The 12,484-nt window shown below is 39.9% G+C and overlaps 1 pseudogene; it reads left to right on the top strand.

Annotated features, from left to right (window-relative positions):
• Positions 1-9,670: 9,670 nt before the first annotated feature.
• On the top strand, positions 9,671-10,868 carry LOC127769637 (uncharacterized; annotated as a pseudogene).
• The last annotated feature ends 1,616 nt before the right edge of the window (positions 10,869-12,484 follow it).

Genomic DNA, 12,484 nt, shown 5'->3' with positions numbered 1-12,484 from the left:
TGGAAACTACTTAAAACGGACAGACTCGTTAGCACATAATTTATTGAGTATTAGCTGTTTTTTTAAAAAAATGATCAATATACTTTTTAAAGCAACTTTTTCATATAAAAATCTATTATATACTAAAAGTCCATTAATCTTCCTACAAACGCTCTTAGGTCGCCATGTGGAATTCCTACAAATGCTCCTAGATCGCCACATGGCACTATCTAATCTCACCGTTGATTTTCATTTAAATTGGTGGTCCCGATATTTTTGACCATTAGATTAGATTTGTTATTAAAAAATAATACCTTCCTCCCACACGAAAAATATGTAACTGTTGAAAAAATATTAGTACTCTATACTACTTCGTACGTACGATTCAAAGGAAAAAAAAAACTTACCTACTGTGCCGCAAGAAAAAAAGGACCATATGCATGTACTTATACGATATATAGAAGAAAATAAAGCCAAAGAAACATGTGTACGTAGTACTACCACCATTGCAAAGAAAATCAACGGGATTTCATATAATTTAAAAAATTAATATATTTAAAAATAAAATATATCTATATTAAACTTCCTACAAACGCTCTCAAGTCGTCAGGTGACGCTCTAATAAATTAGAGAAAATCCTAGAAATTGTAAGAAAAAACAAATCAAATACTTTGGGGTCCCACCTCTCCTCTTCTCGCGCTCATGTGTAGGTATACATAAGTACACTTCCTTCCCTTCTTTTTTTCCTTTTTTTCTTCTTTTTCCATTTATATAATGGATATATAGTTTTTAAATAATCATAATTTTACAAACAAAGAATTTACCGTCATACAACTCACAGGTAACTAAATTAGCTCTACAGTTATTGAAAATAAAATTTACACCATTATATGTTACCCATTAAATTAATAATGTACTCCCTCCGATTCTATAATAATTGACATTTTAGATAAGGTTGAGATCGAACTTTTATAACTTTGACTATCGATAACTTGAAAAAAATTTAGTTTAAAGAAACTAGAACAACATATATAGATTTATCTTTCAAAACACTATAATAAAGGTAAACATATATTTATTTATCATATATATTATAATAGAAAAATAAGGTCAAACATATATTTTGTAGACCGTGTTATTGTCCAAAACATCAATTAATATAAAACTGGAGGGAGTAAGATAATTTTCACTAAAACTGGTGTACTCATTACTTTTTACTATTATTTTCAAATAATACAGTATTTTAAAATAAAGTTTACACAATTGTTTTGTGTACCTATCAAAAAATTTAAGATCTATATTAACTAATTTGTACATGCACTTCAACCGATGAACCCATTATTTAAATCATCGGATCTATTTTTTATTACATTGGACTATTATTCTCAAATAATGCACTATTTCAAAATAAAGTATACAACATTATATTGTGTACCCATTAAATTAACAATTTAAAATCTATATCAACTAATTTTCACTTACATTATAACCGGTGGACCCATTATTTAAATCATCGGATCTATTGTTTGCTAATAAATAAAGCGTCCGAAGTTCTCTTTTTGCTAGCTGCACAATGCACGTCTGCACATTTGCCTTTTGCATGCGTAACAAAGCATTGTCTCTGAGGCATCTAAGGTGATCACGGCTGCCGCAGCACTACCGCTTTTCCACATATCAAATCATATATGGAGATGATAAATTTTGTTAATAACATTAAAATAAAATTAAAGGTGTGATGCAGCGAGAGAAGAATTAAGCACTGTGGGTTGTGTTTTGCAACACTTAGCTCCGTTTAAGCTGAATTGAGAGTTGATTACAGAATAATTATAATGTATTGTGTTATGTCGTATTTGGATTTTGTACTATTTATTCGTATAGGTGAAAGAAATTATTATGTTATAAATGTGAGCACAATATTAACTAATATGAATAGAACTCTTCTAAGACAAGGGAGTTTAAGATACTCTTTTTTTCCTTGATTCCATAGTATGGATTTTCGTTTGCACGCTGTCCAAGTTTTTAAGTGGTGTCCTTTTTAAACAACATTTTAACTTTCAAAAGTCAATTCATTTGTTTATACCCTCAAATAGCTATCATATAAATCAGATAATTCATGAATTTCAGCTGTCCTAAACCCTAAGTAGTACTTTTTTTTCATGCGAGTCATAGTGAACAGTAAATTGGGATCAACGGATAATCAAAGTCGTAAGATGAATATGTAAGCGCTACTATGAACAATTATAAATAGGTGTCAAAATTAATTGTTGTTAATTAGACATCTAATGGCTTGCTAGCCACATAATTAATTTATCTCTACATGTATATAAACATGGATGAAGCTAGAACAAATATTACCATGTACCCCATACATATATATTACGCGGTTAATATTATAATTAAATTGATCTTAGAACAAACTAAATACTATGATGTCCCACCTCTCCTCCCACGGCATAGGTATGCACCTACGTACGTGGGTACGTACGCTTCCCCTCCGTTTTTTTTCATTTTTCCCCTTTTTTTTCTTTTTTTCTATGCATACGCTTCCCTCCCTTTCTTGCTATATCACGCGCCTTCATGAGACGATTTAATTTGAATATCTTGCTCTTGCATTTTTCATTTGTGGACATAATACACGATATGTATATGTATGGATTATATGATAATTAACTAGCAATAGTTTCTTATTTACTCGAGAAAAAAAACATGATTCAAAAGCGGTAAGTACTTAATCCATCTCCTACTCAAAAGTTTATTAATGGTTTTTTAACATACCTTAAGAAAAATAGTACCCTTAAATTATTATAAAATACCATTATCCCAACTTTAGTTTGCCCTTAATTTATTTGACAAAATTTTTGAACAAACAATAATCTTAACTTCCAATAATATAATTGCCCGCGCATGCGCGCGGGCCACCTTCCTAGTTCTTTTAAAAAGATATATCGTTAACCGTGTACTGTGCACACTCCCGTGGCCAGCGGTGTATAGTCGGTAACATGCAGAAGTCAGGCGGTTAGGAACATGTTCATTCATGCGGTCCGTACATACCCATCGACCATCCTTAGGTAGCAGTGCTGATTGTTTTGGAAAAAAAAATATAATAGCTTCATAGCGGCAATGGTGTGGGGGTTGTATGTGACATCCTGGCCTAATTAAGATTGTGATATTGCCTATATCCCTATCCGGCTATGTTATGTGGGTGAGTTGGACCGATGGGGACGTCGGGTCCTTGGGGGGGAGGGGTTGTATGTGACATCCTGGCCTAATTGGGATTGGGACAACGTCGGGTCCTTTGGTGGGGGGGGGGGGGTTGTATGTGACATCCTGGCCTAATTGGGATTTGGCCTGTGTGGCCCATGAGAGCTGTGTGCACATTTTTAGTAAGGGTGGAACCAACTTATAAGGTCTTTTTCCTCCAATCATATCATTTCTGGGTTAACCCTTTTATACGAAGTGATGATGAAAGTGAAAATGGAGTGATATGTATAAGTGGGCCCACCCATCAGTTGGGCTGGGCTACGTGGTTCTGGAGAGAGAGGGTTGTTATAGAGAAGCTCATCTCAACCGTCTAGGGGGAGGGAGGGCCCCCATCATTGCTGATGCACACTGCCACCATTGTCCTTAGGACACCGTCACCGCGACTGCCTACAGGCTAGGGAGGAGCTCTATTGCCGGCATACGTGGGTTAGGGAGGGCCCCTATTGCCGTGTCTACTAGTGGCCGAGAGGAGGGAGCCCTTGTTACCGTCGCCATCATCTCTTCAAACCGTTATAGACCCCCATTGCCACCAGTTGAGGAATCCCCACATCTAGGAGGAGTACCAAAGGTCGAGCTCAGGGTGGGAGCTTCCGCGTGCTCCTGATGCGCCCTCGGTGCTGCACGCCCATGACATGCCATCTCCGCTGCACAGCCCCCTCGCGCTGTCGCTGTCACCTGGCCTTGTCACACCATCGTTGTCATTGGCCACCCCTCTCTTTATGCTAGAGGGTTGCCGAAACCAAGCCCCACTACCGCCCTCCTGGCTAGCTGCTTGGTTTCTAGTTGCTAGTTCCCGCAGTGGCGAGCTGGGGGAGGGGCAAATGGTTTTCGCCCAGGTTGCCTGCGCAGCGGTGATGCGGGGGTCTTCTTACCCAACAGAAAGTGTCGTTCTAATGGGAAACTATGAATCACTTTAAATACTCTACTCTCTCTCTCACTCCATCCACGGCTTCCCCTTTCTCTTCCATCCCCACACCTTCTATCCACTCTCTCTCCTCTCATCACCGGTGGTAGAGCAGAGGAGTAAACGGAAATAGCAGATCCATGGACTCTATTGAGTTCGCCGTATTTGTACTCTCCGTCGACTGTATCTCTACCGTCGCCCCGCCGATGCACCAAGTCGTCTCCATCATCTGGAGGCCAGTGCACATGACCGTCGTCGACTGCACCTCTGCCATAGGGTGTTGGTGCAATCTGCCCTCATTACAAGTGCGCACGTCATGGTCATATTCCCTGGAAACCCCTGCCCATTTGCTGGTTTGTGAAGTGCACCATGTTATGATGTGTTTTTCATTTTTTCCTTCATTTTGTTCAATGTGCACTGCAATTTGAAATGTGTATACCTCTTGTGAAGCAAATTGTGCATTTGTTCAGAAAATATGTTAGAGATATGTTATGGTCAAAGTTGTTTGCAGTTTGAAATGTACTATGTATAGAGCTGGTGCACATGTGTGCAATTTAAAAATGATGTAGTCAAATGTGTCGTAGAGTGTAAAAATGTATTTTTATTTGTGTATAGGTTTGTGTGAATGAAAAATGTACATAACACTTTCTGTGAATGGAAAATGTGCAGAACATTTTTTTGTGGGAATGGAAATGTGCATATATGTTTTGTTGATGCGCAGATGCATCTTTAAAAGTGATATTTGTGTAGATATGTTTTTTTATGTTAATTTGGATGAATTTTACAGTGAAATGTGCAATTAATTATATATGTAACGCACTCTAAAAAATGCCTATATCCTCTTATAAACATAAAAAAGTGCATCTATTCAGATGTCATAAGACACTGGGACATTTTATAAAATGCCTTTCTTCACCATCAATTTGGGTATTTAGATAAAAGTTTCACATTTTCTTTAAATTGATTTTCGAACTTTCCACGTTTGAATTAAAAACTTTTCAATTTTTTAATTGAAAGTTTCTGGCGCATCAAAGTTTTTGAACAACCGAAGATTTCTATGTCGAATTCCGACTCCTTGACGTTAGCGTGGAAGGGTGACACCAAACAAATCGGTCTGAAATTTTCAATTTTTTTGAACAAAATTTAGTTGAATTTGAACAAATATTACCAAAATTCACGAAAAATTAAAAAGATTGAAAAATTTTGGCCGAAATGATATCGTATCGGAGGGGTCTGAAAATGACCGAAATTTCTGAAATTTCCAACCTTGGTTCAAAGTACTTAATATAGTATTAATTTCTCATATCTTTAAGAGCTACTGTAATGATTTAATCGTGTAATATTCAATATCAGCGAGATATCTTCATTATGCACAACCATTCAAAATAAAATTGAATGCACAACCATTCAATTTCAATGGGAAACAATGTAGCTTACCTCATGCCTGCAGCTGCAAAGAAAAAGCAAAGAGAAATAAATAAAAAAATGACAAACAATATCATAGCATCATCTTCCAAGTCTCATGTTCCATAGTCTCAATCAAATGCATGCTAGTCAAAATCTTTGGTCATGAATCCGTTAGTTTGAGCTGAATCCCTTTCTTCTTCTTCATCAATCCCCTTCTGCCGCTGCACAAACTCTCATCATATTCCATTGAAATCGTTTGTCCATATCCTAGTCCATGGCGTGCGTGAGCGTGAGGTCACTGCCGGACTGGAGCTCTGTCTCCCAAGGGAGCTCCTCAAGATCATCGCCAAGAAGCTGATCTTGAGACATCTAGTAAGATGTCATAAGACATCGAGACATTTTATGCCTTTTCGTTTGAAGACACAATTCACTGTAATGCACGAATTACCCTCCAAACCCGAAAACTAAACATCTTTCATCCTCAACTATCAATAGCTAAAGGTGAAAGATATCTGGTTTTTGGGTTTAGGGGGTAATTCTAATTCGCACTCACCCAATATTTAAGAATGTAATTCAGACTTTTCCCAAGTACTTAATGTAGTATAGATTTCTCATATCTTTTATAGTTAATGTAGTGATTTAATAATCTAATATTCAACATCAACAAGATATCTTAATTATACACAACCATCCAAAATAATACTGAATGCACAACCATTCAATTTCAACGGGAATCAAGGTAGCTTACCTAATCCTTGCAGCTGCGACAAAAAAGCAAAGAGAAATAATGAGAAAAATCAAAGAGAAAATGTCTATAAAACATTTTTCTTGTAGTGTTTGTTAGAAAAAATTTCTACACAAATAATTGCTTATAGGGATGAACTAGATATTGTATATTTAAAGCTAACTAATAACTTGAAAAATTATCAAAGCAATGCCGATAAAGAAATTTTGTGAAAAAATAATACTTTTAAAGTGTGGTAGGTGTCATACGGTTGATATTCCATTCCTATAAATTTATCAAACTCAGTCTAGGATGCATGCCTGCACAAATGTGTCACCTACATTAATTCTTAGTTTTATAATTATTAGTAATATGTTTTTCCTTTGCAACGTATCAGGTCCATATAATTGGGAATTAGTGGGGTGGATGGAATGATGAAAAAGTATTGAATCTTAATATGGTTATGCACACACAAAAGACCGTGGTAGAGATAATAATTCTAGAATGTTATAATTATATACTCATCTTGCTTGGCGCTTAACATACTTAATGTAGTATTATTTCCCATATATTTTGTAGTTAATACTATGATTTATTTGTTTAATTCAATATCAACGAGATATCATCATTGTGCACAACCATCCAAAAATATTATTGAATACACAACCATCCATTTCAAAGAGAACCAAGCTAGCTCACCTCATGCCTGTAGCTCTGCTACGAAAAAAAAATATAAATAAAGAAAAAAAAGAGACAAATAATTCCACAACATCATCTTCCATAGTCTCATCTTTCGTAGCCTCATACGTCTGGCCAAATTCTTGCTCATGAATCCGATTCGTTTGTTGATTCATTCGCTCAATCAAACCCATTTGAACCCCACTACTATAAAAAGGGTCATTGGTGCCGGTTGGGAACCGGCTATAAGTGCCGGTTTTCCAACCGGCACCTATTGGTCGGTATTATTTCAATAATAGTAACTGGCACCTATGATAGTTATAGAACCGGCACCTTTAGCTTTGCTCGAGCCAAAAAAAAAAGAGAGCCAGCTCAAATCGAGCCGAACTCACTGAGCACCGTAGCCATGCGCCCAAATCAAATTGAAATCCCCAAATCATCCACAAATCATCACCAAAATTGATTGACATCACAGATAAACATTCACAAATCGTCACCAAATTCGATCAAAACATCTAATAAAACATTACAAAGAGATGAGGGAGGAAGAGGGGCTGGCCGCCGGCGGGCCCCTCTTGTGCTGCTGCCCGCCGCTTCCCCTCCGGCCAGATCCGGTGGAGGGGAGGGCGCCGCCGCCACCCGCCGCCTCCCCTCCCGCCAGATCCAGCGGAGGGGAGGGTGCCGCCGCCGCCCGCCGCCTCCCATCACGCCGCCGCCAAAGCCCATCGCCCGCCGCCTCCTCTCCCGTCGGATCTGGTGGAGGGGAGGGCGCCGCCGCCTCCCATCTCGCTGCCGCTGACGGCGCCTCTGCCGGGACACTGCCCGACCGCCGCCGCGCAAGAGAGAGACGAGAAGCAAGAGAGGAGGCGAGAGAAAGCGAGCGAGAGAGAGAGAGAGATAGAGATAAGGCGAGAGAGAGATAGAGTTGACTCATATAGGGCGTCAGCCTGCATCGGCTCGGCTCGGCTTGGTTTAGAAAGGTGCCGGTTTTTTTAAAAAACGACACCTATAATAAATTATAGGTTTCGGTTCTAAAGAAGAACCGATACCTATAGTATAGGTGTCGGTTTTTCTTTACAAAACCGACACTTATATTATATTAAATATGTCGGTTTTTTTAAAAAACCAGCACTTATGTTATAGGTGTCGGTTCTTCTTTAGAACTGGCACCTACAATTGTTTAAAGGTGTCGGTTTTATGTGCTTTCAGTCTATAGAGGAGGCAAAAGCATTATAGGTGACGGTTTTAGCTGTTCCGACACCTATAGTGCCGATCTCTATGAGCTTTTTTGTAGTAGTGCCCCTTTCTTCTTTATCAATTTGGGTATTTCGATAAAAGTTTCATATGTTTCGCATTCGAGTTAGAAACTTTGTAGTTTTGGGGATAAATATGGATAAATGACGGTCCAAATCAGATTCGTCTTCAAAAGTTGTTTTATTTTTGACGGAATGCGTAAATAGCTAGCGCGCGCAGTTGTGCCAATTTGCCAACGCCATCCATCTGTCCTATACCACTGCATCCATATATTTAAGCCACACTAAAGTAGAAAAACATATTTTGTTTGGAAAAAAATATATTTTACTATTAAATTTAAATTTTAGAAGTCATGTTGATTAGGTATTTCAGAAAATAACACATTAATTCATAACATAGGGAAGCAAGGTCTAGCCTTTGTATATCTTCTCCATATGTATTAATTCATATGCAGGTGGTAACTTATTACGTTAACATGAACCAATCGGAAGGAGGGTTATCTTGATGGTACAAGAAAACATATTTATTAGTAATAATATTTTTTTTGGATTTGTTAAAGAACAGTCACTAAGATTGAATTAAAAAATAAAAAAAAAACACCTTGCTTTTAATATACTGTGGTTTGATAGACAGGTTTTCTAAACAAATAGTTGCTTGGATGAATTAACTAATGACTTGAAAAATTATCTACACAATGTCGACAAAGAAAAATTGTAAAAAAGAAATACTTTTAAAGTGTGGCAGGAGCCATACAGTTGATATTTTGCCCCTATAAATTTCTCAAACTTGTTCTACAATACGTATGGTCACAAATGCACGGGTTACCTTTATAGTCTTTATAGTTACTAATATTATAACCGTTTTTTACAACGGATCAGGTGTATATAATTTGGGATTGACTCGGTCGGTGGATTAAGGAGAATGTACTGGATCCTATGGTGGATCTTACAGTGGTTACACACCCACAAAGGAATGCACGACCTCCTACGCATGTTTAGAAAGGGATGGAAAAGAAACGACTGCGGCAGTGAACATAACTAGCTATATACTCATCTTGCTTGGCACTTGACGTCAGAATCAGTTCAAAGTACTTAATGTAATATTAATTTTTCATATCTTTCATACTTAATGCAATGATTTAATCGTGCAATATTCAATATCAGTGAGATATCTTCATTATGAACAACCATCCAAAATAATATTGAATGCACAATTTCAACGGAGGCAGCTTACCTCATGCCTGCAGCTGCAATGAAAAAGCAAAGAGAAAAACAATGACAAATAACCTCATATATAGCATCATCTTCCAAGTCTCATCTTCCATAGTCTCAATCAAATGCATGGTAGCCAAATTCTTTGGTCATGAATCCATTATTTTTTTTGATTCATTTGTTTGAGCTCAGCTGAATCCCTTTCTTCACCATCAATCCCCTTCTCACCATCTTCTTGGAAATCGTTTGTCCATGGCGTGCGTGAGGTCACCGCTGGACTGGAGCTCTGGCCTCCCAAGGGAGCTCCTCGAGATCATCGCCAAGAAGCTGCCGTCCGGCCATGACGCCGCCTCCTTCCGCTCCGTCTGCTCGCCGTGGCGTGCCGCGCTGCCGTTCGCGAGGTTCGCGCCGCTCCTGATGCTCCCGTTTGATCCCACTCCCACCTCGCCGCCGCCGCCGGAGGAGAAGACCGTCTCGTTCTACAGCTTGGTGGAGGAGAAGACCGTCTCCTTGCCTCTCCCGGAGCTCCACGGCAAGGTCGTCGTCGGCGCGTCGTGCGGGTGGCTGGCGCTCGTGGACGAGGCCGCCGCCGTGTCGCTGCTCAACCCGTTCACGGGCAGCCGCCTCGCGCTCCCGCCGGCCGACCAGCTCGTCGCCGCGGCGTCCTCGAGAAGCGTGGAGATGGTCGGCGTCGGGAACGACGGCGGTGGCCGGTGGGTACTCAGGTGTTCGTCCGGCGACGTCAGCCCCGTCACGCTGGACAAGATGAGGGAAGTGTTCTTCAGTGAGATCGTGCTCTCCACGACGCCCGGCGGCGGCGGGTGCGCGGCCATGGCCGTGCTCGCGGACTCGTCGGAGGTCGCGTTCTGCCGGCCCGGCGACACGGCATGGACGCTAGTCGAGACAAACGTGGAATGCTGCGTTAGCGCCGTCGTCCACTGCCATGGTAGCTTCCTCGCCATCGGCTGCCTCGGCGAGGTCTCCATCATCAACATCGCCGGCGACAACGGCGCGACGCCGTCTCCGGCGAGGCCGGTGTCGTCGCTGCCTGAGCCTGCCCAGATGTGCCACCGCAGCTACCTGGAGGTGAACGGCCAGCTGCACCTCGTCGGCGTCGCCATACGAGCCTTCCACGGCGAGTGGCCCTTCGGTCACCACGCCGTGGTCTACAGGTGCGACCTCGCCGCCGGCGAGACGCCGGTGTGGTCCATGGTGGCCGACGCCGGCGACATGGCAATGTTCATGTCCAAGAATTTCAATTCGGGCTTTGGTGGTGCAAGTGTCTCTAAGATCAAGAGCAACTGTATCTACTTATCTAAGCCTATATATGGCAGTGATCATTCTCCAGAATTGGTTGATATTTCTACTGGCATGTCAGAGAAGATAGCTTGCCCAACCATGGAGGGTTCAGAGGCTCTATGCTGGATTCGACCCAAATCTCTGGACATGAGGTACGTGACTTGTTTTTCCTTATATTTTTTGTTCTTTATCTAAAAACATTGTTGTTGTTTTTAGTGCCTAGGTTTTATGTGTGAGCGTTATCGAATGTGGACATGTTTGGGTTATGTCACCAACCAACAGCCTAATGAAAATAAGTTGGATCTTTCATTTTTGACGTATGAGCGGTGTGCCCGATTCAGAATACAATACGTAGGTGTTTGCGTCATATCATACTTATTGTGAAAATATATTGCGGCATTTATGCGGTCCATAAAGATGTCAGCTTATTGACCTAGAAACGCCCTTTTTCTCTCCGTTATAGTATTTTTCTTTGTGCATAATTTTATTTTTGTTAATGCTGAACTAAGATGGTAGGCCTTTACAATTAATCAATTTATCTCCTTACACACATGACATGGGTAGTAATCGATTTTGGTGCTATAAAAAATGGCACGATAAGAATTGCCCCCATAGAATGGACATTTTGTGAGAAACTGAGCAAAGCCACTTTTGCGGTTGTGTTGATGAGCACAAGTCAGAATACACCAAACAACCCCCCAAAAAGAGAGAAAAGACAAAAAGAATACACTAATCAATGCAGTTACCCTGACACACCCTGTTCATGTAGTTTGTGGTCAACCATGGACATCACACTCTGATACTGGTGTGCATTAATCATCTCTTCTTGTCTATAAGAATCCTTCTCATCAAAAATTTTATGTGGCTAATTTTTTTCATGATTATGTGTACAGGTGACCAATGTTGAAATAGCGAAAGATTTATTAGAAGAGAAGCACAACACCTAGTCTGAGCTAGTATCATGCAATACAAGGGTTGGAGATCATCTCTAGCTGCTCCTATTAAGGCTCAGTTTGGAGGGGCCAGTTTTGCTTAATCTTATACTCGATTTCTTAATCCTTTTCAATAAACCAGACGTTTCCCTTATATCTAGTGGGCGAAAGCCAAAACATCCTTTTTTTTCCCATTATATTTGGTCTGAAATGCAGTTGTTTTTCCATTGTGTTGTGCGAATTAAACATTGATGCACCTTATATAAGCTAAAGGACAGGCCGAAATATGAACTGTTTTATATATATTTAAGAGCTCATTTTGCATGACAGGATTTGTTATTTACAAGCTAGCTCTCGGCAGCCCTTTTATTCTCTAGCTCGCTTTGGTCCGAAATGCATTTGTATTTCAGATCTATATATTGGGATAAATATATTGATGCGCCCTTGTGAAAGGACGACGGAAAATGTAAAAATGTTTTGGAGGGCACTAGCAAAAACTTATTTTTATAGGACAGAATAACACGCAGTAGTAAAGCTTATTTTTATATTGTTCATGTAAGTTTTAGTTTCTTATCAACCACATGCACATCGCACATTAATTTCTTGTTGTCTATAAGAATTATTATCATCAACAATTTTTTATGTGGCTTTGGGGTTGATGATTATGTGTATAGGTGAAAAATGTTGAAATAATAACGAAAGATCAGAAGAGAATTGAAGCAACTCCCAGTCTGAGACTAGTTAATTAGCGTGCCAAGCCCAACAATAAAAGTCACCGGATAATATCATTCAATATGAGGGGTTAGAGATCATCGCTGCTTATACTCAGCTCAGT

This window comes from Oryza glaberrima, chromosome 4 (assembly GCF_000147395.1).
Source record: "Oryza glaberrima chromosome 4, OglaRS2, whole genome shotgun sequence".
NCBI classification, from domain to species: domain Eukaryota; kingdom Viridiplantae; phylum Streptophyta; class Magnoliopsida; order Poales; family Poaceae; genus Oryza; species Oryza glaberrima.
The sequence above is the reverse complement of the archived record's forward strand: the minus strand, read 5'-3'. Positions and strand labels throughout refer to the sequence as shown.